Source organism: Sminthopsis crassicaudata, chromosome 4 (genome assembly GCF_048593235.1).
Source record: "Sminthopsis crassicaudata isolate SCR6 chromosome 4, ASM4859323v1, whole genome shotgun sequence".
In the NCBI taxonomy this organism is placed as follows: Eukaryota; Metazoa; Chordata; class Mammalia; order Dasyuromorphia; family Dasyuridae; genus Sminthopsis; species Sminthopsis crassicaudata.
The window spans coordinates 434,858,213-434,882,323 of NC_133620.1; positions in this window are offsets into that span (position 1 = coordinate 434,858,213).

A 24,111-nucleotide genomic window follows, 5' to 3' on the forward strand; every position below is an offset into this window, starting at 1 on the left:
GTAAATAAATAATTTCCTACCCCAGGGACAGACCCCAAAAGATTTTTCAAGTATGAGCAAGAAGCCCAGAAAAACTATAGATTCCTTCTACACAGAGAAAGAGCGGGTATCCAACCCCGAGGAAGTTAACAGCAGAGAGACAGCAGATAACAACCTAAAGGGAAACGATTCCTGCCCCCCATCACATAACTCTCTCCTAGAAGAAACTCTTAAAAAAGTAAGGGAGTTTGAAGAAAAATGGGGAAAGGAAAGGGAAGCTATGATAGAGAATAACAACGTCCTGAAATTGGAGTTGGAAAAAATAAAGAATTCACAGGAGATGCAGGGAAACAAAATTTATGAATTAGAAAAGGTTAAAAAAACACAGGAAAGTAGGATTTCTGAATTGGAAAAGATAAAAAAGTCTCAAGAAAATAGAATTTCTGAATTGGAAAAAGAAAATAATTCTCAAAAAAAAAAATTAGGGAAATGGAAAAAAATTCAATAGAGCAAAATAATTCATTTAAAAACGAAATTGGGCATTTACAAAAAGAACTAAAAACTGTGAAAGAAGAAAATAACTCCTTAAAAGTCAGGATGGAACAAATAGAAATGAATGATTCACAGAGAACCCAAGAATCAGTCATACAAAACAAAAAAAATGAGAAGCTGGAAAACAACGTCAAATACTTACTGGGAAAATCTATAGACCTGGAAAATAGATCTAGGAGAGATAATCTGCGGATTATTGGACTTCCAGAAAACTATGACCAAAAAAAGAGCCTAGATTCTATTTTACAGGAAATTATCAAAGAGAACTGTCCAGAGATAATAGAAACAGAAGGGAAAGTAGAAGTGGAAAGAATTCATCGAATTCCTTCTGAAATAGACCCTAAAAAAAGAACACCACGGAATATTGTGGCTAAGCTGCAGAATTACCACACAAAGGAGAAAATCCTGCAAGCAGCTAGAAAAAAACAATTTAAATACCAAGGTGCCACAATAAGGGTCACCCAAGATCTGGCTGCCTCCACATTAAAAGATAGAAGGGCCTGGAACCTGATATTCCGTAAGGCAAAAGATCAAGGACTGCAACCACGAATGAACTACCCAGCTAAGTTTAGCATCTTTTTCCATGGAAGAAGATGGTCATTCAATGAAACAGAGGAATTCTATATGTTTATAAGAAAAAAACCAGACTTAAACAAAAAATTTGATCTACATCCACAAGACTGAAGAGAAACAGAAAAAGCATATTACCACTGAAAAAGTGTTGCAAGCAACATTGCTGCTGCCCAGTCTCTGTTTTGCCAGGGTTGATTGTCCAGATACCACAAGTTCATACCAGTTGCATTCCAAGGGAAGGAAAAAAAATGAATTGCAGAAGATGAAGTCCCCTAAATGTAACATGAAGCCAGGGCGTGTCTCCAGGGCCTAAGGACTAACTGCCAATTGGCATCCAAAGCATTCAGAGTTCTGAGACTGATTGTGCTCTAGGGAATGGTACCCAATCTCAAAATTACATACCCGTGGGGAGTCACTACAAGGGCTCCTCATGTCCATTTAAAAAAAATAACTAAATTAAAAAAAAAAAAAAAAAGAAATCTATCTTATCAAACAGGGAAATAAGAAAGGAGCAAATTAAGTAAAGGGGGAGGGAACTGTTAGAAGAAATGGCAGATCAGGGGAAGTGTTATTCAAAGCAAAACACAAGGAGGAAACTATAAGGAAGAAAGTAGAGAGAGAACAAAGAGGAGAAAGAATAGGATGGAGGGAAATACACAGCAAACAATTATAACTATGAATGTGAATGGGATAAACTCTTCCATAAAATGGAAGTGGATAGCACAGTGGATCAAAATGCAGAATCCTACAATATGTTGTTCACAAGAATCATACTTGAAGCAGAGACACATACACAAAAGAAAGGTAAAGGATTGGGGACAGAATTTTTTATGCTTCAGCTGGAAGAAGAAGAAGAAGAAGAAGAAGAAGAAGAAGAAGAAGAAGAAGAAGAAGAAGAAGAAGAAGAAGAAGAAGAAGAAGAAGAAGAAGAAGAAGAAGAAGAAGAAGAAGAAGAAGAAGAAGAAGAAGAAGAAGAAGAAGAAGAAGAAGAAGAAGAAGAAGAAGAAGAAGAAGAAAAGGAGAAGAACAAGAGGAGGAGGAGGAGGAGGAGGAAGAGGAGGAGGAGGAAGATGAAATAGTAGTAGTAATAGTAGTAGCAGCAATCCTAATCTCAGACAAAGTAAAAGCAAAAAATAGACCCAATTAAAAGAAATAAGAAAGAAAACTACATCTTGTTAAAAGGCAGTCCAGACAATAAAGTAATATCAGTAGTAAATATGTGCACCAAGTGGTATAGTATTCAAATTCTCAAAGGAGAAGATAAGTAGGTTATAGGAAGAAACAAATAGCAAAACTAATCTGGTAGGGGGACCTCAACTATTTTATCAAAACTTGATAAATCAAACCAAAAAATGAACACAAAAGAAATTTGAGAGGTAAATAGAATATTAGAAAAGTTAGATATGACAGACTTTTGGAAAAAACTAAATGGGAGAAAATGAAACATACCTTTTTCTCAGCAGCATGTAGCGCCCACACAAAATAGGCCATATGATAGAGCATAAAAACCTCAAAATCGAATGTAAAAAGACAGAAATATTAAGTGTATTCTTTTTGAATAATAATGCAATACAAATTAAATCCAACAAAGGGCAGTGGAAAGCTAGATTAAGGAAAATAAAGGGGGAAAAAATTCTGAACAAGTATGCCAGCTTCCTTTCATAATCTATCTTGAACTAGAGACCTCTCCCAAACTAGTTCAACCCTCAACAATGGGAATCAACCAGTTTGGGGAACATTACTGTAACTCATCCAACTAGAGACATCTTTCAATAAAAGACTGGAAGTCATGGAACATAATATTCTGGAAGGCAGTGGAGCTAGGAATATAACAAATAATCATTTACTTAGCGAAATTAAGTGTAATACATCAGAGAAAAAAATGATCATTTAGTGAAATAAAAAGATTTCAAGCTTTCATAAATAAAAGACTAGAAGTAAACCAAAAGTTTGACCTCTAATATCAAGAACCAATATTCTCTCTCCTACTTTCTGTGATTTTGCTGCATTGGCCTATTTGGAGTTTTTTGAGCATGGCATTTTTCTCATCACATCTGACATTTGCAAAGTATTTATCTCCGTGTGTAGCACGTAGAAGGCATTTAATAGATACTTACTCCCTTTGCCTCCCTTCCCATTCCCATTTCAGGCTTTTGAACTAGAATGCTCTGATCCTTCACCACTGTCTCTTTGCTTATATAACTTTCTTCAAAACTCAATTTAAATCTTGCCTTCTGTGAAAGGACTTTTCTTGGTCTTTCAGCATCCAATGAATTCCTCTCAGATTATTTTCCAATTATTCTCTGTATATCTTCAATGTACTTAGTTATTTATATGTTGTCTCTATCATTAGAATGTACTTTCTTTGAGATCAGGAACTGTTTTTGCCTCTCTTTCTATGCTAAATACTTAGCACAGTACCAGGCAAATAACATTTGTTGTTCATTCATTTCAGTCATGTTCAGTTCAATCAAGTTCAGTCATCTTGGCAAAGATATTAGAGTAGTTTGCCATTTCTTCTCCAGTTCATTTTACAGATGAGATAACTGAGATAAACAGGGTTAAATGACTTCCCTAGGGTAATACAACTTATGAGTGTCTGAGGCCAGATCTGAACTCATGATGATCAGTTTTTCTGACTCCAGACCCAGCTCTCTATGCACTTCATTCTATCCTTGCAGCCTCTTCCTCCAACTGGCTGATTCCTCCCAGAATCTCCATTTTAAGGAACAGGTCCCAAGTATACCAAGTATTCATTCCTCTCCAGGCTATGTTGCTGTCTTATATTGATATTACTTCCTCAACCATATTCCTGTGCTAGGCAACTTCATCCCCAAACCTACTTTTCACTTGCTTTTTATGTATTGCATACTGTATTCCCCTATTAGAATGTTATCTACTTAATAAAAGGAAATGTCTTTCTAATTGTATTTTTATTCCTAGAGTTTAGCATATAGTAAACTCAATATATGCTTGTTGAGTGATATACTGACAGACTGATAGAATTCTAGGGGTTGCCTTAAGGGGCTAAAGCTTTCCCATGTGATATTTACAAGCCCATCATTGTGTACATCTAATTAACTTTTAAAGATACAATTTACTAAGCAAGTATAACTAAGAGATACCAGAATAATCTTCTCTTCTCCATATTAAATATTCACTCTACCTTTGCACAACAAGGTCCATGGGATCAATTCTGAAATCTAAAAGTATTAAGGCACATGTGTAAAGAGTGTCTGTGACAAATGAGTAACTCATACCTCCCAGTCACTGGGAGTTCTTTTTCATCCTTTCTAAAGCCCTAGTGAAATTTCTCTTAGGTATAACTCTCTGTATAGGTCTCTGGGTGATAGACTTTATAAAGTCTATAGCCCACACAGCTCCCTGACCTAACCCAAGGGGGGCACATTCCCTGAAACTGCCTCTCCTCAGTGTGTCTCACCTCCTAATGAATTGACATCTGACATAGCTCACACAGTTCAGTGCCAAAGATATCAATGGGAACTCTAGATCTTCCAACCTTTCAAGTTCACAGAGTCAATGGGAGGAGGGAGAGAGGGAAGAGAGATACAGAGAGAGACAGAGAGAGACAGAAACAATGACAGAGAGACAGAGAAACAGAGAGAAAGGAAGGAAGGAAGGAAGGAAGGAAGGAAGGAAGGAAGGAAGGAAGGAAGGAAGGAAGGAAGGAAGGAAGGAAGGAAGGAAGGAAGGAAGGAAGGAAGGAAGGAAGGAAGGAAGGAAGGAAGGGAGGGAGGGAGGGAGGGAGGGAGGGAGGGAGGGAGGGAGGGAAGGAAGGAAGGAAGGAGAGGGAGGGAGGACAAATAGCACATTTATATATAGGAAAGATGCTATTTTATAAAATATATAAATCAAATGGCAGACAAATTCAGTTGTTCTTGATTGTCAGAAGCCATAGCTATGCTGCCTGAGCAGAAAACCTGCAGGTCTCCAATCTCTACCAAAAATCTAAGTTAGATAGTTTAGCTTTACTTAGCCCAATCACATTTTTCAGTCCATTCTGAATCAGAAACATTCATTGAAAAGAAACCCTTTCAACTTCAGCAAACTTGTATATGGATTAAAGTTTTTCAGCAATTCTTATACTTGAGGGGCAACGTGGTTGTAATGGTGTGAGAGCTGATCTTGAAGTCAGGAAGACCTGGTTCCACTCTTTCTCTCATAGATATTGACTACATGACTCTGGACAAGTTGACAGGGATCTGTCAGTGAAGATATCCACAAGTACCTGTTAGTGAAAAATAATGAACGTTTATTTATATATCAAAAGAGCTGTCTCCCTTTTGAATAGCTTTTAAATTTAAATTGTTTGTTCAGATAATAATAGAATGTTAGAGATAGAAGGAACCCTTATAGATCATCTAATTAACTCTTTTATTCTACAGATGAAGAATTAAGACCCAGAAAAGTAGAGTGATTTATCTATGGCAACTTGACTAATTAATGGCATCATTGGGATCCTTAACCCCCAATTTGGGACTTTCCTAATGCACAGTACTACTTTCATTCACTTCAATGATTCAGACCCACAGATTCAACTATTTCATTAGTTTGACTCTACTCCAAAGCCTCATGGGCATGGTTTTTGCATTTTGTTATCTGTTTTCTGTTGTTCTTCACAAATTATACTTCTTTAATTTAATAATAGCTATTTGTTATCATGAATTGAAAGTGGGTTATCTTCCCTTCCAAATGATTCAGATTAAAATTTAGAATTTGTAAAAAATTAAAATAAAAAAATCAGTTTGCTTTTGTGATGAATGAAATACCCAAAAGACAATTTCTGGGCAATTAATAATATACTTATTTATTACAGTAGTTAAGTTAATAAACTATTGGTCAGTGGTTCCTTTTAGTGACCAAAAATACTTATGGAAATACTGAATGCCTTAAATATTTACTATGAAAGAGAATGCTCCTTACAGGAGAAATCAAAGAAATGGGCTAAATATTTTCAGCTCTTCTTGCTGAGAATGATCATATTTCAAAATAGAATCTATGGATAGGATATTGGTATGAGTATAAAATGTAAAAGTCTTGTAAACAGACTCATTATTCTATCTACACAACCCCATACAGTATGTCCCAAAAGGCTTAAATAGTACTTCTCAAAAAGTTGATGTTTAATAAATATTTGAGTTAAACTAATTATTAATTTCATTTCCATCCAATGCTCTCCCAGCAATCTGGATAAAGGAATCCATCTCCACTCAGACCACTTTGACTGTTTAACCCTCATGAACTGGGTTATCCTAAACTCTAATGGAGAGATATAAATATTTATCTGGATTAGATTCTACTTGAAATTCAAACAGAAATAAGGTCTAGTTGGATGAGGCCCTGACAAAGATTAAGAAGCATGTACTCTAAGCTTTAAATCAAGCTCATCTACCAGCCTTGCCTTTAAGAGATTGGCTTACTGACCTATGAGGGATGATTTCTGAATGAGAAAATGAAAAAACTAGATTCTATTTAATAATGAGTTATTAATGTAATAGAAAATAATAATTTATCTCACTTTGCTCACATTTTAGAACCTTCTTGTGAGGCAGGAGGTTCTGATTTTTACTATTTCTCTTTACCCATTTGGACTAGATAATGCCAAAAAAATTTTTGTTTTAAATCCTATTATATTCAAGATAATTTTTGCCTGAGTATTTGAGAGTTGTGGAGATACAGCCTTTGAATTATGTGTGGTCTTGGGGAAAGAGCCATTTTAACTCTTTCATTTATCAGTCAATCCATTTATTATTTATCTCTTTCAAACTAAAATAAAAAACACCGATCATATTTCAAAACACAATCTATGACTATAGGATATTAGTATGAATATAGAATGTAAGAATCTTGAGGCAGAGACATTTTCATTATTGTGTCTACAACCCCCCATAACAGGGAGCAGCCAATTATTTTTAGAAAAGAGATTTATGCTGCTTACATGAATGTACATGTAAATGCATACATATGGATGTAGTTATTTATACACACATGGACTTTGACCATTCCTTTGGTGAAGGTCATTTCTAGGATCATTTCAGAAGGCTAGAAAAATTGAGGGTGAGTGAGCAGCAAGAAAGAGGAGAACATGAAGTCTTCTTGTTCAGTTAAGAAATAAGTACCGTCTATGGTCATTGGAGAGAAGAAGCCATTTCTCCAGAGTGATGGCAGGTGCGGGTGAGCTATTTCCATTTTCCAGCTCTGCAACTCCCAGAACCTCCAGTCTAGACCTGCCGCCAAGTCTGGCTTGTTCAGGAGCCTGGATCAAACAGTGTTTTGGATTAATTTTCTGGCAGTTATCTCATTGCAAATGTATCCTGTGCTTTTGATTAAGGATTTTTTCCCCCTTTTTGTCATGCATTTCAATGAGGGTACAATTAGTAATGGTTTAAACTATCCTTGAGGTAAGACCTGTTCAAAAAGAAATCAGTCTGGGACAAGTAAAAAAATTTTAATAGGCCGAAGAACTTGAAAACACAATCTACAACATCAGTTCCTAATTTTGGAGACTGGTGAGGTTCCCTCCTTGATATCAGATGCACCACTTATTCACTCATTTATTTCTTCATTGAACATTTATTTAGCTTCTGCTAAGTGCTATCCTATGCTAGGGAGCAAGGAAATCAAAGACAAAAAGTTTATATTCTATTGGAACAAACATGTACATAGACAAGTAAATACAAATTATGTTAAACAATATAGAGTAGTTTTGGAGGAAAAAGCAATACCAAATGGGGAGATTATCAAAGTCCATTTGTTTTGTGTCTACAGTGCACAGAGCTCTGTAGTAGATCCCATTGGTATTAATGTGGGGGGAAGGTAGAATTCTAGGGAAAAGACACACCTAAAAGAAACAGAAGACAGAGAAAGGTGGGTAAACAGACAATTTGTCCCCATTTAGTCACTTTAAACTCACAACGTCCTGATTATGGACTTGTACAAAGAGCATTGAACTTACAGTCAGAAGAATTAGCTTTCAAGATCCAAATCCTTCACTGACTATCTGTGTGATATTGAGTAAGTCATTAAACTTAATTAAGCCTCTGTTTGCCCTTCTGTAAAATGGGATGACATCACAATACTTTTTACTCCTGGGTTTATGGTAAGGGTTGAATGAGATAATGTATATAAATTTTTAACCATTAAAAGCTTGACAAATAAACTGTTATGAAAAGCACTTTCTCTGCTCTATCAAAAAGGCAACTGAGGCAGAACTAAGCATAATTATTCACTCAATCAGTAAATAGTTATTAAGTTCCTCTATGACATCCTATGTGAGGTTCTAGGAAAACAAAAATATTGAATGAACCTTACTATTCTTACTATCAAAAACCTTGCTTTCTACTGGGGGATATAATATATACATGTATGTATTTTAAGTATGCAAAATGAGTATAAACAAAACAAAAATATAAGTAATAGTTAAATTTGAGTGGGATAGCATTACCAATTGGAGAATCAGAAAATGGAGTGGTAGATGGTGATTTCTTTTTTTTTTTTTTTTTCCCCTGAGGCTGGGGTTAAGTGACTTGCCCAGGGTCACACAGCTAAGAAGTGTTAAGTGTCTGAGACCAGATTTGAACTCTGGTCCTCCTCAATTCAAGGCTGGTGCTCTATCAACTTCGCCACCTAGCTGCCCCCATAGTAGATGGTGATTCTTGGACTCCAACTTAAAGGAAGAACTGGAGTGCTTTCTAGTTAAGAAAGATTTAGAATAGTTCATGGTTAGGCAGAGCCAATATGATAAAAATAACAATTTTATCTAAAGTAATTTATATTTTCAATGCCATCTTAATTACCAGTTTATTTTATTAAATTAGAAAAATAATAACAAAATTTATTTGTAAGAACAAAAAGTCAAGAATATCAAAAGAAATAATGAAAAAAAATGTGAGGGGATGGCTGAGAAGTATCAGATCTTAAATGATATTATAAGGCAGTAATTATCAAAACTATCTGGTACTGGCTAAGAAATGTAAAGGTAGATCAATGAAACAGAGTTAACACATAATTTATAGTAACAAATAAATGTAGTAATCATGTGTTTAACTCTCATGATTTTAATTATCATCTATATGTTGATGAATTATAGATCTATGTATATAGATAGTTCTAATCTACCCATGGAGCATTGAGCCTGCATTGATAGTTGTCTGGTAAACATTTCAAAATGGATGTCCCAAAGATACCTTAAACTCAGGATGCTTCAAGAGAAACCATTAGGTCTTGCTGCCCTCCCCAGCCCATCTCTCTTCAATTTTCCTTTTTTCTATCAAAGGCATCGCCATTCTTCCAGCCTTTCAGGTCATTGCATTGTCAGTATCCTTACTTCTCCCTCATGCTTCATATTCAAACCACTGCCAAATCTCTCCATTTATTTTTCTATAATACTTCTCATTTCTGACTGACTTTTAGTATTTACAGAAGTAGAATTGAGTTCATGCTCTCTTCATGTCTCACCTAAATTATGGCAACAGCCTCCTACTTAATCTCCCTGCCACAAGTCTCCTTCCCACCACTTCAATATATCTTATACACTGCTCCAAAAATAATTTTCCTTAAAGGAAGATCTATTCCTATCTCTCCTCTAATCAATGAACTCCAGAGATGCCCTCTTGCATCTAAAAACAAATATGAACTTCAGTTTTCCTTTTAAAGTCCTTCCCAGACTTGTGTCCATTTCTCTTTTCTACTTCAGACAGGATTTTTTTCTCCTGCTTTGTCTCTTGTACACCAAAACCAGCATTCTCTCGTTTGCTCATGTTTGATATACTGTCTCTGCCTCCATCTACTTGCATTCTTTCTTTCATCTCTAGAATGGATGTCTATCTCCTCTTTGCATCAGAGACTCCCTGTCTTCCTTCAATATGTCTATAATGTAAGCACAACTTTCTACTTAAAGTCTTTCCTGATCCTCTCAATTATCAAGTCTCTCCCTCTTAGACTACCTTGTATTTATTCTCTTGATGTTTATTATATATGTATACATATATACACATAGAAAAATAATATATCTGTATGCCTGTATATTTAATATATGTATATATTTTGTATGTATACATTGGTAACATGTACATGTGTATGTATATTTTTTCACTATCAATATGCAAAATGGTGGTGGCATAGTATGTACGCATAGTAGGCATTAATTATATAAATGTTAACTACTATTGTTCATTGTATTTTTATCTCCAATGCTTAGCTTGACATGAGTAGAGCCTTTAGAGCCCTAATCAATCCTTGTTGATTATAGATGAAGAAACAAGTCCAAGGAAGTTAAATAGCTTACTATAAAGTTGCACGGTTGGTACTGTCAAAAATGTAATTTGAACTCATATGTTCCTGATGGCAAATTCAGCACTCTCTTCCTTACCTGCACTGACTCTTTACAAATTGATTTCAACAAGATAAATTGTTCAAAATTACTTGAAAATACAATTTTCTGTAATATATTTTAATTGTACCTCTCTATGATCTTCATCTACAACCTGATTTTAATACAGTGCATACAGTGCCTGTACTAAAATCCAAAGACATGAATTGAAATCCAGCCTCGAATTGAAATCCAGCCTCAGACACTTATTATGTGTGATCTTGGGCAAGTCATTTAAGCTCTGCTTGCATCAGTTTCATATTTGTAAAAATAAGAATCCTAATCGCACCTACTTCCCCAAATTATTCTAAGGATCAAATGAGATAATCAAATGTGAAGAAAAAAAAAAAAGCACTTAGAATAGTACCTGGTGCAATACAAGTGTTTGATAAATGCTTATTTCCTTCCTCATTTTTTATGTACCTGTCAGTTCCCCTACCAAATGGTGAACATTACCAAGAACTGCGTCTTACCCATTCCATATTTCATTTGCTTAGCGAAATATCTTTGAGCATTAAAGGATATAATAACTATTTGGTGAGTGGATAAATAGAGAATGAGTGAGATTCCAGAGTTTTATCCGGAATTGTTGTACTTTCCATGAATAAAAATTCATGGAAGAAGTTGTGGGTGAAGGGCACAGGCATATATATATTATTAATACTCTTATTTCAGTTGGTGCAGCAGATATGTTCTGTGAATTTGTTTGGCCCTCTTTGCGTGTCTTACCTGTATCATTCAATAAATGTTAACTTGATACTTGTGTCCAAGGTCCACTTGGGGATATAATATATAATAAACTCTAGTTTCTACCCTTAAGAACTATAATCCAATTGAGATTTGGTATCTAAATAGGTAGATATAGCACAGAGTGTTGGGTTGGGAGTCAGGAAGACTCATCTTTCCAAGCTCAAATACAGCTTTAGATACTTGCTAGCTGTGTGATCCTGGGCCATTCCTTTACCTGTTTGCTTCAGTTCCATATCTTTAAAATGACTGGAGAAGGAAATGGCAGAACACTACAGTATCTTTGCCAAGAAAATTCCAAATGAGGTCATGAAGAATTGGATGTGACAGAAACACAACTTAACTACAAAATAGCTCAATGAATAGTTGGGAGCTCAGAGGTAATTATTTGAGACTAATGGGTAAAAAACAGAAAATTTAAATTAAACCAAACCAAAGGTCACTAACCCCCGCCCAATCTGTAGTTTGAATGTGTGGTTGTAGAATCAGCATAGTGTTATGGGTACAGTCAAGTTCAGAGGTAGCATTGGATGTGAAATCCTGAGCAAGTCATTAATGTTTTCACTGCTCTGAGCAATTTTCTAAGAGTACAAATTGTAGAAAAGATCCTGGCCTGCATTCATTGAATTAATGAAATAGCCAACAATAATCAATACACCAATACACATTTATTAAGCTCCAGGAACTGAGCTAAGCACTGGAGATAAAAATATGGGAGGGGTGGGGGAGACAAATCCTGCCCTCAAGAACCTTAAAATATTATAGGAGAAAACAACACAAAAGGAAGGTGAGAGCATGGTGGAAATGGATGGGAGGAAGGCAAAGGTATCTCACTCTGGGAATGATGGAGAGTTAGTCAAGAAAGTCGCAAAGTAATGCAGCCAGGAAAAATGAAATGAGGAAATGTCTGAACTGGACTCTCCTCAAATGGAGCGTTGGCATTCATGGCCCTGCTCTTCAACCAGATAGGCAAATAGTAGTAATGAAATGGAGTACCAATGCTAATAAGATCTTACAGGATGATGATGCTATCCCCAAAAGGAGCTTCCGGGAACATAGTGAAAAAAGTCAGAGATATTCCAGAATAGTATAGTCAGGTGAGAACTGAGGTCCAATCTCTATTCCTACCAATCTGTAGGTACCAAGCCCTATAATGTCTCACAAATCATGTGAAATTGAATCCTTATACTAGAAAGAACACATAAAAACCTCTAGTCCATCCATATCCCTGCACTGAAGAAAGGTATCCTTGAACCATATCTGACATTTAGACACAATTAGATCTTCAAAGTTTCCAGGAAAAAACAAGCCCATGCAAATATACCAAGAAACATAAAAGGAATATTCTAAATCTATAAAATCCATTGAGTTCTAATAATACAGATTTTTGTATATATGTCATATATCTTTTTTTAAAAATCATAAACCTTTAAATCATCCTAACTCATTCTCATCTCATGTTCCAATGGTTTTCAGGGTGCCTATCTTGCTGAAATACTTTCAATTAGGAGCTGGAAAGGATTGCCTCAGAACTCTTGCTTTCTCCTTGCCAAAAATGGAATTGGTTTTAAACACTGCTGTTTTTCATCCAAAAAAAAAATTTCCCTCCCCGCCCTTGTGTTAGAAGAGATTATTCTCAGACAGGCATTTAGCTGATTTTTAATGTCAAAGAAACTTAATTTGCAAACTCGTTAGAAACTCTTTAGTAAAAGCAGCCTAGTAAAACAGATGATTAATATTGGTAAGCTCCTCATTTACATATTAATTAGTCTCCATACTCAACTAATTAAAACACTGCTGCTTGTTTGAAGACTTCCTCAATTTTAGACTGCTGCTCTTGTGCCTGCCTATGAATCAGCCAGTAATAGAACCAAAATGAGGGATTGTCTTGATTTCTTTTATATTTCTATAATTTGCTAATTTACCCATCTGTGACACCCTCAGTTCCCATTGGCTCCTGAACAATTTCTACAATGATATTCCATTGGTTTCTATGCCATGCTCGTGGCTTTCTTCAGGGACTACTGAGAATAAGCAAATTTGGGGTAAAAACATGAAAAGGAGACTGGGGAGTCAGTGTTGGAGAAAATGTTGCTCCCAAATAGAAGTAAATGTATATATAAACTAACAACTTAAGGCAGCTCTAGAAGTATGGAAAAATCATGTTTTAGGTAAATATTATTGGCAGTCCATGAGGCAAAATGCTCTTTGACCCTTTGGGGTGAAATGGAATAAGAATACATAGAGTTATCTTTTTTTGATCTACTTATGATTGTCTTATTCAAAAAGTAGCAGAAGTACTCAAGCTTCTCTTTATTTTCACAATATGTGATAAGCATTTGTAAAACTCACTATAAAATCTCAGTATCCCTAACAGCCTTGACCTACATAAAATAACCTTTAGCCTGGAAATCGTGGTTTGCCTCGGTGGTGGCTACACATGACACTTGATTTCCAAAATTTGACCAAGATTGGGATCCAGTGATGGTTGTGAGACAAAAGCCATTTTTCTTGTATTTCGGTGTATGTGTATAAGTGTGTATGCATACATGAATGAGTGTTCCACTTGTACTTTGTATGATAATTCCATAGTTAGTTTAAAAGTGAGTATGGCTATGTTTTTGTTCATTAAGATTCTAAACCCAATTAATTCAACTCAATCTGAAAATCATGTGTATTGTTATTATTCCACAGATGTCTTTATTCAAGACATTAATAAAAATACTAAATATCACAGAGACAAGCACAGTAAGCACTTTCTCCTATTCTTGACCTCACAGCTTCTTGATGTTATCCCCACTTTCTCCTCCTTTACTCAAGTCTCTGGTCAAGAGATAACCCATTTCTTCACCACCTTCTACCGATATCTTTTATGCTATACTTTTGTCTTTTCTGAAAGACTGATCCTATTGCTCCCTCTTCTAAAATCTTACATTCGCTGCTGCCTATAAACATGTTCAGCTCTTAAAAAAAAAAATCCCTTGACCCTGCCATTCCATCAAATGATAATCTGATATTATTTCTTCCTTTTATAGCCATCCTTCTAGAAAAAGTTGTCTACACTGGTTGCTCCCACTTTATATTCTCCCACTCATTTCTTAACCCCTTGCATTTGGCGATTATGCTGAATTGAAATTACCATCAATGATCTCTTGCAACTTTTAACTCTGTTGATCTCCTGAGCCCTCTCTCCTGTCTCAATTTTCATTATATTTTCTCCCTTTATTCTCCCTTTACCTGTCTGCCTACTCCCCTATTCTTTCTTTTGCTGGTTTATCTTTTGTATAAAGCTCCATGTTGGGCCTTTTCATCTCTCTAGGCATTTTCTCTCTTGGTGAGCTCGTTAGGTATCTATAGGTTTAATTATCATTTCTATGTAAATTTCTCCCAACTCTATAGATCCAGCCCTACTTTCTCTCCATTCTCCCAGCACCAATTGCGTATTGGACATTTTCAGCCTGATGCCCTGTAGGAAACTCAAATCTAACATGGACAAATTGGAACTCGTTATCATTCTCTCCAACCTCCCGGTAGCCCTCTCCTAGCATCATTATTTCTTTTGAGGGAATCCCCAACCTTCAAGTCACCTTCAGTTGGCAGTCAACCAAGTGCCAAATCTTGTTGATTCTTTCTCCACAATTTGTCTTACAGCCTTCTCCTGAAGCAGACTGTCATATAAGGAAATTCTCAGTTTTTTTTTTTTTTTTTTTCTGGGGAACTTGGGTAATGAACGAGAAAAAACAGAAATCCCCCAGAGGATTCATGAGTACTTCATGTCATACGACAGGCTCTAACATAAGGATTATATACAAGCATCCCTGAAATACCAGGAAGAGAAAATTGGGCCTGGAGACAGGAAGATCTGAGTTTGAATCCTGCCTCAGATATTAGTTGTGTGATCCTTAGTAAGTCATTTCACCTCTATGAAATTCAGTTTTCTTTTCTACAAAATGAGAATAAGAGGACTTAGGGTTGTTGTGAGAATAAAATGAGATGTTTGCAAACTGCTTTGCAAATCTTAAAATACTATATAAATGCTAACTAGTATTGTACTTTAGGAAAAGCATTTTGATGCTTATAAATAAATGGACTGGACTAAGAAGAATTTAGAGGCAGGGAGACTAATTAAGAGGCTATGGCAACAGGGAGACAAGAGGCATATATGTATGAATATTGTTATCATTGAATCATTTCAGTCATGTCTGACCTTTCAGGACTGTATTAGGGCCTTTTTGTCTCCCCCACCAATCACCCATATTACACATAATCTACTTAAAGTGACATAGTTGCTAGAGTCATATCTTTAATATCTAGATTCAAGCAAGAAAATCTTAAATGCAGTAATTGGATGAATGAATGAATGAATCGAACAAACAATCAAAAGACATTTATAAAGCACTTACTATGTGTCAAACACTATACTGATTGCTGGATACAAATACAGAATCTAGTTAGTCCTTTCTCTCAAAGAGCTTACATTCTAATTACAACACATAGAGGGAAGTGATGTTCAAAAGTAGTCTCTGAATTCACAGGAATAGTGTATAGAGCTACAGGACAATTAAGCTCTTTTCAAAAGCTACACTATTGCTGATTTAATTATGGTTCTCAAGGCAAGAGGAAGAAGAAATACAGTTATGATAAGGGAGGATGAACAATGGAAAACATAAGGTGGAGAAGCACAGTGCTAGGGAAGGAGTCTGAAGCAGAGTGCCTTTACTATCAAATTCAAATGAATTCAGTGACCTTATGCAGAACATTTTTTTTCTGTAATACTTATAAAAAGTCTTGGGAGCCAGAGTCCCAGTTCAACACTGTACTTGATTGTTGATCAAAGTTATCTTCACAATTACATTCATTATGGATTCTCATGTGATTTTTAGAGGTATATATGAGAGCTGCTTTGTCTGTGGAAAGCCTCCAAGGCTGTGTTTTGTTCTAGCAAGTCAAAAGCTTTCTTGAAATCAATAAACAATTAACAGATCAGAATCTTCTGTGCTTTCTAGTCAGTTCTATGACCATAAAGATGTAGTCTGCACAAAATTACCTGCAAAAGTCTGCTCATTATCTTTTTATGTCTCCATTGTGGATGACTCATTCTGGTTTTCTCCTTCTCCCTCACGAGCCAGACCCAATCAGATGCCAAGTCGTGTTGATTCTATCATCACAACACCTCTTTTATCTATCTACTTCTCTTTACTCACTAGTCACCAAGGTAATTCACATCCTTAACACTGTCCATATGGCCTATTGTAATAGCTAGTAATTGTTCCCCCTGCTTTTAGTCTCTTCTCTTTCAATCAACAAGCACTTATTAAGCTCCTACCATGTGCCAGGCTTAATGCTATATTGTTGAAATACAAAGAAGCAATTCTTGTGCTCAAAGAATCTCTTACTTAACTACCATTTTTCCTAGGGAACCTTGTCATTCTCATTCTGAAAAACTTTTAGTGACCCCCTATTGCTTCCAAGATAAAATATTCCTCAGATTTTAATATCCTATATAATTTGGGTCTAATCTTAACTTTTTATTATTTCTCATAATTCTCTTCCTTGTACCTTGTCTTTCAATAACACTGGACTACAATCTAATTTCTGAAATTAGTAGAGTCACAAAGAGTCAGACTTGACTAAAACAATTAAACAACTATAAAATATCTATTTTATTTTTATTATCTTATTTATTACAGAAATATCTCAATTTCTTAAATTGTCTTGTTAATATTTTACTTGGAAAAATTTTTCCAATTTTCAGAATTAACAACTTAGAAAATTCTAGTTAGATCTATAATTGCACAATTGTCTTCTTTTGTAAATCCTTTCTTCTGATCCAACCTTTGCTTTATATTATGTCTAACTAGACTATAGAATGAGCATAAATGATTCTGAAACTACTACACCTATAACCAGTCACTGTCTGTATGTTAAGATGAAGACAAATTCATTTTTATGATGTTATTTAGAGCTTCCCATATCTAGCATCTTTTTGAAATAAATGTCCAAGCCTCAAGATGAAAAATGCTATCTGTCTACAGAGGAAGAACTGATGTTGTCTGAATACATACTGAAACATAATGTTTTTTGCTATCTTTCTTCTTTTTGTTCAAGTCTTCTTTCACAAAATGACTAATATGGAAATGTTTTACATGATTGCGTATGTATAACTTAGATCAGATTGTTTACCATGTCATGAAGGGGGAAGGGAAGAAGAATGTTAAATTTTGTTTTTATATGTAATTGAGAGAAAAATAAACTATTAATTAAAAAAAGAAAAAAGGGCCTGGGATTTTTCAATTGTGAGGGTTCTGAGCTTTCCATAAGTCTTTGGACTACTTTATTCCTTGATTCTAAGGCAGATTTTCCAACATAGTTTTCTCTGTTCCTCTCTACTCACTTTCAAGATGAAATTACTAAATATCAAAGTATATATTGACTTGTTGAACTTTTCCACTTCATCCTCTGAATGGTTCTTGTTGTATGAACTAAAATTATCACTATGGTAATCTATTTGAGTAAACTCATACTGATCACTATGAGATAAAAAGATTAAGGATGCCATGAAAGAATTCTTTTTTATTTTTAAAAAGCTTTTTTATTTTCAAAACATATGCATAGATAATTTTCAACATTCACCCTTGCAAAACCTTTTCTTCCAATTGTTTTTCTCCCTCCCTTCCCCCCCCACCTCGCCCCCTAGACAGTAAATAATCAAATATATGTTAAAAATGTGAAATTCTTCTATACATAGTTTCACATTTATCATGCTGCACAAGAAAAATCAGATCAAAAGGAGAAAAAATGAGAAAGAAACAAAATTCGAGCAAACAGCAAAAAGAGTGAAAACGCTATGTTCTGATCCATACTCAGTCCTCTCTCTGGGTGCAGATGGCTCTTTCTATCATGAGATCATTGAATTGGCTGAGTCACTTTGCTGCTGAAAAGAGCCACATCCATCAGAATTTATCATCATATAATTTTGTTCTGTGTATGATGTTCTTTTGGTTCTACTCACTTCATTTAGCATCAGTTCATAAAGGTTTCTCTAGGCCCAGGATACTTATTTTTGTATGACATCAACTCTATTCACAACTTTATTGTAAGTTCTGTGAAGAAAATACACGAGCATCCTTCTATTAGGTCTTTACATCTTTAGCCGTTTGACCCTGAACTCCCTGGGATCATGGATACTAATCTTTACTGTGGCCAATTTCTCCTCACCTCTACTCCTGTGCAACATTCTCTCCCACACACGTGCCTTTTCCACTTCTTATTCTGAGAAATGGAATTAAATAAACAATACCATTGCCTCTGGAAAGGGTATACCAATGAATTGCTCTATTTTCCCACTCACCAATTATTCAGGGCTTCTCAAACTTTTCCCATTCATGACTCCTTTTTGCCCAAGAAATTTTTATGTGACCTCAAGTGTATAATATAGGTATAAAAACCAACTATTTACTGATAATAAATCATAATTTCACAACCCCCCCACATTCACTTATAAGATCCCATCTGCAATTGTGAACTACAGTGTAAGAAGCTGGAATCTCTATGACTTCCCATACAAACTTCCTTCCCTGCCATCATTCGGCCTATATGTGTTATCTCCTCCTTTAGAATGTAATTTTTTGAGGCAGGGACTATCTCACTTTTACATTTACATCATCAGCAATTATCATAGTGCTTGGCAAGCACTTAATAAAGACTTTTGTTCATTTATTCATTCTTATAATACGATGTCCATCTCTTGATCATTGGAAAGAGAGTCTAAATTGAAAGGACCAAAAATTAAATTCATATTTTAAGTTTAACTACTGTGATTCTTAACATCTTTTTCTTCCTTCTCCCCACTCATTATTAGTGTGGAAGCAAAAAGGGGTCAGAGATGACTGAAGGCCCTTTTTTATATTTGTCTATTTCATGGGTTGTCAAAAACATAAAATCACTGTCTAGTGGTCAGTATGAATTACTTAACTGGACTGGTAATGATAATGGTTGGCCTTTCTGGTTTAATACAACCTGTCATAGCTTATTCTCCATTTGGTATGCCTATGAGAACCATGAATCACCTCTATTCACTGATGAAACTTTGGAATAAGACTTCAGTGGATTACATCATAATAAGTACATCAAATCCTTCTCTTAACAAAACCCAAAGTAATACCAGAATTCAGTTTTTATATGTGCCAGATTATAAAATATAGCTGGTCAAGAAACATCTTAATAGGAAGGAAAGAAGCATTGAGTAAGTACCTTCTTCATGCCAGGCATTGTGCTAATCACTTTACAAATAGTAGCTCATTTGATTTTCACAACAATCCTGGAAGAAAGATGCTGTTATAATCCCCATTTTACCATTGAAGAAACTGAGACAAAAAGAGACTAAGTGACTTGCCCAGGTTACACAACCAATAAGTGTCTGAGGCCAGATTTTAATTCGGGTATCCCTGACTCCAGGCTCAGTGCTCTATTCACTGTGTACTTAGCTCCCATCAACATGGGCATTTTCTTTTTTTAAATTTTTAAATTTTAGTAGTTTTTATTTACCAGATATTTGCATGGGTAATTTTACAGCATTGACAATTGCCAAACCTTTTGTTCTAATTTTTCCCCTCCTTCCCCCACTCTAGATGGCAGGTCGACCAATACATGTTAAATATGTTAGAGTATAAATTAAATACAATATATGTATACACAACATGGACAGTTTCAATAAACACAATAGATGGATAATAAGCTGAATCCAGAAGTGAGTAGTGCACATTTCTACAATGCTTTAAGATTTAAAAAAGTTATTTCCTTGTAACAAGGAGCTACAGTCAATAGAGTGCTGGGCCTAAAGTCAAGAAACCTCATCTTCTTGAGTTCTAATCTAGTCTCAGATATTTACTAGTTATGTGACACTGGGTAAGTCACTTAACCCTGTATGCCTCAGCTTCTTCATCTGGAAAATGGGCTAGAGAAAGAAATGGCAAACCACTCCACTATCTTTGCCAAGAAAACCCCAAATTGGGTCACAAAGAGGTGGGTCCAGCTGAAAAACAACTGAACAACAAAACAAGTTATACAATATGTGAATTAGTAGCGTAAATGTTATTATCTCTGCTTTATAGAAAAGAAAATTATATCTTGAGAGACTGTGTCTTACCTGCCCTGGGACACAGAGCCAGAATTTGAAACTAGGTCTGTTTGACTAAGAGACCAGTGATCTTTCCATATTCCCCATAGCAGGAAGGGACCAAGGTAGACAATTTCCAAACTATAGTGATCTCAGTCATCTCAAATATCTTCCCACTGCAGGTTATCTTTTTCATGCCAATTTTCCCGCTCATGTAATATTTTCAAACCACAAGATACTGTTACAAAGCATAAATTACAATTATCCAAAAGCTTAAACAATCAATCAAGAAGCATTTATGAAATGCTCACTATGTGTCAAGCACAAAGACAAAAATAAACTATTCCTTAACATGAAGAAGTTTATTTTCTGAGATGTATATGGCAAATAGAAGCATCCCTAAAAATTGAGGCAGTTTTTACTTTTATTCCTGCCTAGCACACTGCATGGCACATAATAAATAAATGAAATAATTTTAGAACCCATATTTATACATAATAGCTCTGTTTTCATAAGATCCTTTTCATTCCTTGTCATATTTGTTTGAGGAGCAGCATGGTACATGGGAAAAGGACTGCTTTGGAAGTGGAGACCTCAGGTTTGAATTTTAGCTTTGCTACTGATTACTTACCTGTGCAAGTTTGGACTATTTACTGTTTCTTGGAACTTAGATTTCCTCATCTATAAAGGGGGGTGGGGTGGACTGGATTGTTTCAAAGAGATCTCTTAATCTATGGTAAAAATAGCATGTGAGTTCACTTGTGTGGGTATTAATATTTCCATTTTGCACATGAGGAAAATGAAACAAAGATGTGATTTTTCTCTCTGTCACACAGCTGAGACCCATACCGAGGTCCACAGCCTTCTTTCCATAGTGCCATGCAAAGATATTTCTATTTGAAGGGAGTATGTCAGTGCTTAAATAGGTAGGCTGCAAGAAGGTTCAGTCAGGTGAGATCCATCAGTCAGAAGATTTCCTAGTCAAGTTGAATTTAGAATTGTGGGAGATGCAGAAGGATTCTTGCAGATAGAGAAGACTGCTCAGCTGGTTCTGTCCACAATTAAAACAATTGTTGGAATTATATTGGCAGGAAATCTGAATGACTAAGTGCTTAGGTTTACCTGGTAGCCATAATTATTGCTGCTCTGAGTTGATGAGCAAGTAGGCAGATGTCAATCCTATAATGTGCAGTTGAGTGCAGAATGGATAAAGTTCTGGGCCTTGAGTCAAAAAGATCCAATTTGGCCTTAGATACTTTTAAACATGTGACCCTGGACAAGGCATTGTGTTTCAGTTTTTTCAACTATAAAATTGGTGTAATAATAACATTTGTCTCTGAGGATTGGTATGAGGATCAAATGAGATAAAATTTGTAAAGTTTCTGGAACTGAACAGGTGCTTACAAAATTCTTATTTCTTTCCTATTCACCCTTTGTACAAGATAAGTACATTCCTTTCAAAGCAGGTCTGGGAAAATAACAAATGGCAGGTGTGTGTCCACTCAATTATTGATTAATCCCATTAAACAATCTTCTTTTTGCCATGGGTTGCTATAAAAAGGAATAAATGATTCTTTCTTTGCTTTGGAATTTCAGCCAGAAATCACTCTCAGATAAAATATAACAATCTAAAATCTCTCTCCTCCCAAGTAATAATCATCCTCTTTAAGCTGCATGTAAATCATAATTTATACAGTTAAGTAATTCAAACAGTTATTGTTTTTAAATCAATAGATTTACCTTAAGATTTAATCAATAGAACCTTAAGAGAAAAAGCAAAAATAGTTAAACTCAGAAGAAGAAAAAAAAAACCTCTTAAAATACAATATAATCTAGAGTCACGGGGAAGATAATCAGTCTCATTTTTTCTCACAATAGAAGTAAAGAAAGAGAAGAAAGGAAATGAAGGATCATTGTATTGGATTTATAGCTTGGATAGATTTCAGTAGCATTATTATTGTTGTTCCTTGTCCTTCGTTCTCAAAGAGAACCATGACATCAGGGAGGTGATATTATGCCATGCAAGTAAACTGGATTTAAGTGAGGGAGGGCTGGGCAAAGTCACCAGCCTCACTTTTTACTCTAAAGCTATCTGGCAAAATATAGATCAAGAAGACTAGAGATGGCCCCTGGATACAGTAAAAGAGTTTTGATTTTTGTAGTTTAGGTCTTTAATCTGTCTCATTCTGACTGAAGCAATCCTAATCATTGATAAAGGCTAGGTAAGAAATGAGTCAAAGAATTACCTCTTTTACCTCTTTCTTCTGGGAGGGGAAGACCCTCTGGGTTTCTGGACAAAAAAGAAACAACTGCTATTTATATTCACTCTGAGATAATTAGGACTCAAACAAATGATTTGGATTTAAGTCAAGGAGTTAGACCTTAAATCCCACCATATCTTGTAGGGCTTCAGAGATAAAAATGTTCATTCCTTTAGGCAGAGTACCAGCAGGTAATGAAATGATTCCCTATATAAACAAAGGGAACAAAAGGAAAGAAGAAGAAGAAAAACAGAAGAGAAAAAGGAGAGGAGAAGAGAGAAAAAGAGAGAAGAAGGAGAGGAGAGGAGAGGGAAGGGGAGGAGAGGAGAAAGGAGGGGAAAGGAGAGAAGAGGAGAGGACAATACATGATTTGCTCACAGTGCCTTTAATTTAAAGTTTGATGAACTTCAAGGCTGAAGGATTTTTTTGCCACTTAAATGGTGATTGTACCCCTATGGCTCTCACTTCTTGCAGTTCTCTTGCTTTCTCTTTCAACCAGTCTAAAAGAATTGGAGACGCTAGCTTATAAGTCTGTGTCAGTCATTTTCTTGTACCAACATAAGGGCAAAACTCCCCAGGAGGATTGCAGAAGAAGTGTATATTAGGATATTACTACCTGAAATCACCAAGCATCCATCTCTAGTGCCTGTATGTCTTTTGGAAAACCTGGAAAAAATGTAGCTAAAATAGCATTACATTTATCTCGGTCCCCTCGTTTCTTGGCATCAAGTAGCTATAGGGTCATGAATGCTGACATAAATTCAGAAATAAATCTAGATACAAAGTATTGTCCGGTGGAAAGAAATTTGAATTTGAAATCAGAGGACAAAGTCTGGCCCCAGTACTTACTAGCTGTGTGATTGTAGACTCAGCCTGAATTTCTTCATCTGTAAACCAGAAATAATACTTGTCCTGCCTGCCTCATAGGATTATCATATGGGTCATCTTCATAAATATAAAATGGAAAAGTTATAGTTAGCCGGCAGTTTTGAAAAAAAAAATCTGAGAGTTTTAATGGACTGTGAGTTTAATGTTTAATTTCAGAAAATTGCAATATAGCAGCAAAGAAAACAAATGCAATCTTTGGCTTTTTAAAGAGGGCCATAGCTTCCAGGAGTAGAGAGGTGATAATTCTACTCCACTCTGCCCTTATCATCTGGAAAACTGTATTTAAATCTGTACACACAAGGTGAAGAAGGATTTTGCCCTCTTCTGCACCCTCTCCTGTTTATCACCCAAGATGGTAAAAAGTCACAATTTCATGTCATAGGAGGTTCAGTGGGAAAAACTGGGCATTTTTTTATCCCAGAGAAAAGGAGGGCTAAGGAAGATGATGATTGTCTTCAACTATTTCAAATATTTTCACAAGAAAAGAATTAGATTTCCTTTGTTTGGCCCTAGGTAAAGAATCAGGAGCGATGGATAAAAGTTTTAAGGAAGCCAGTTTAGACTTGGCATTAAGAAATAATTCCTAACAATTAAATTAAAGT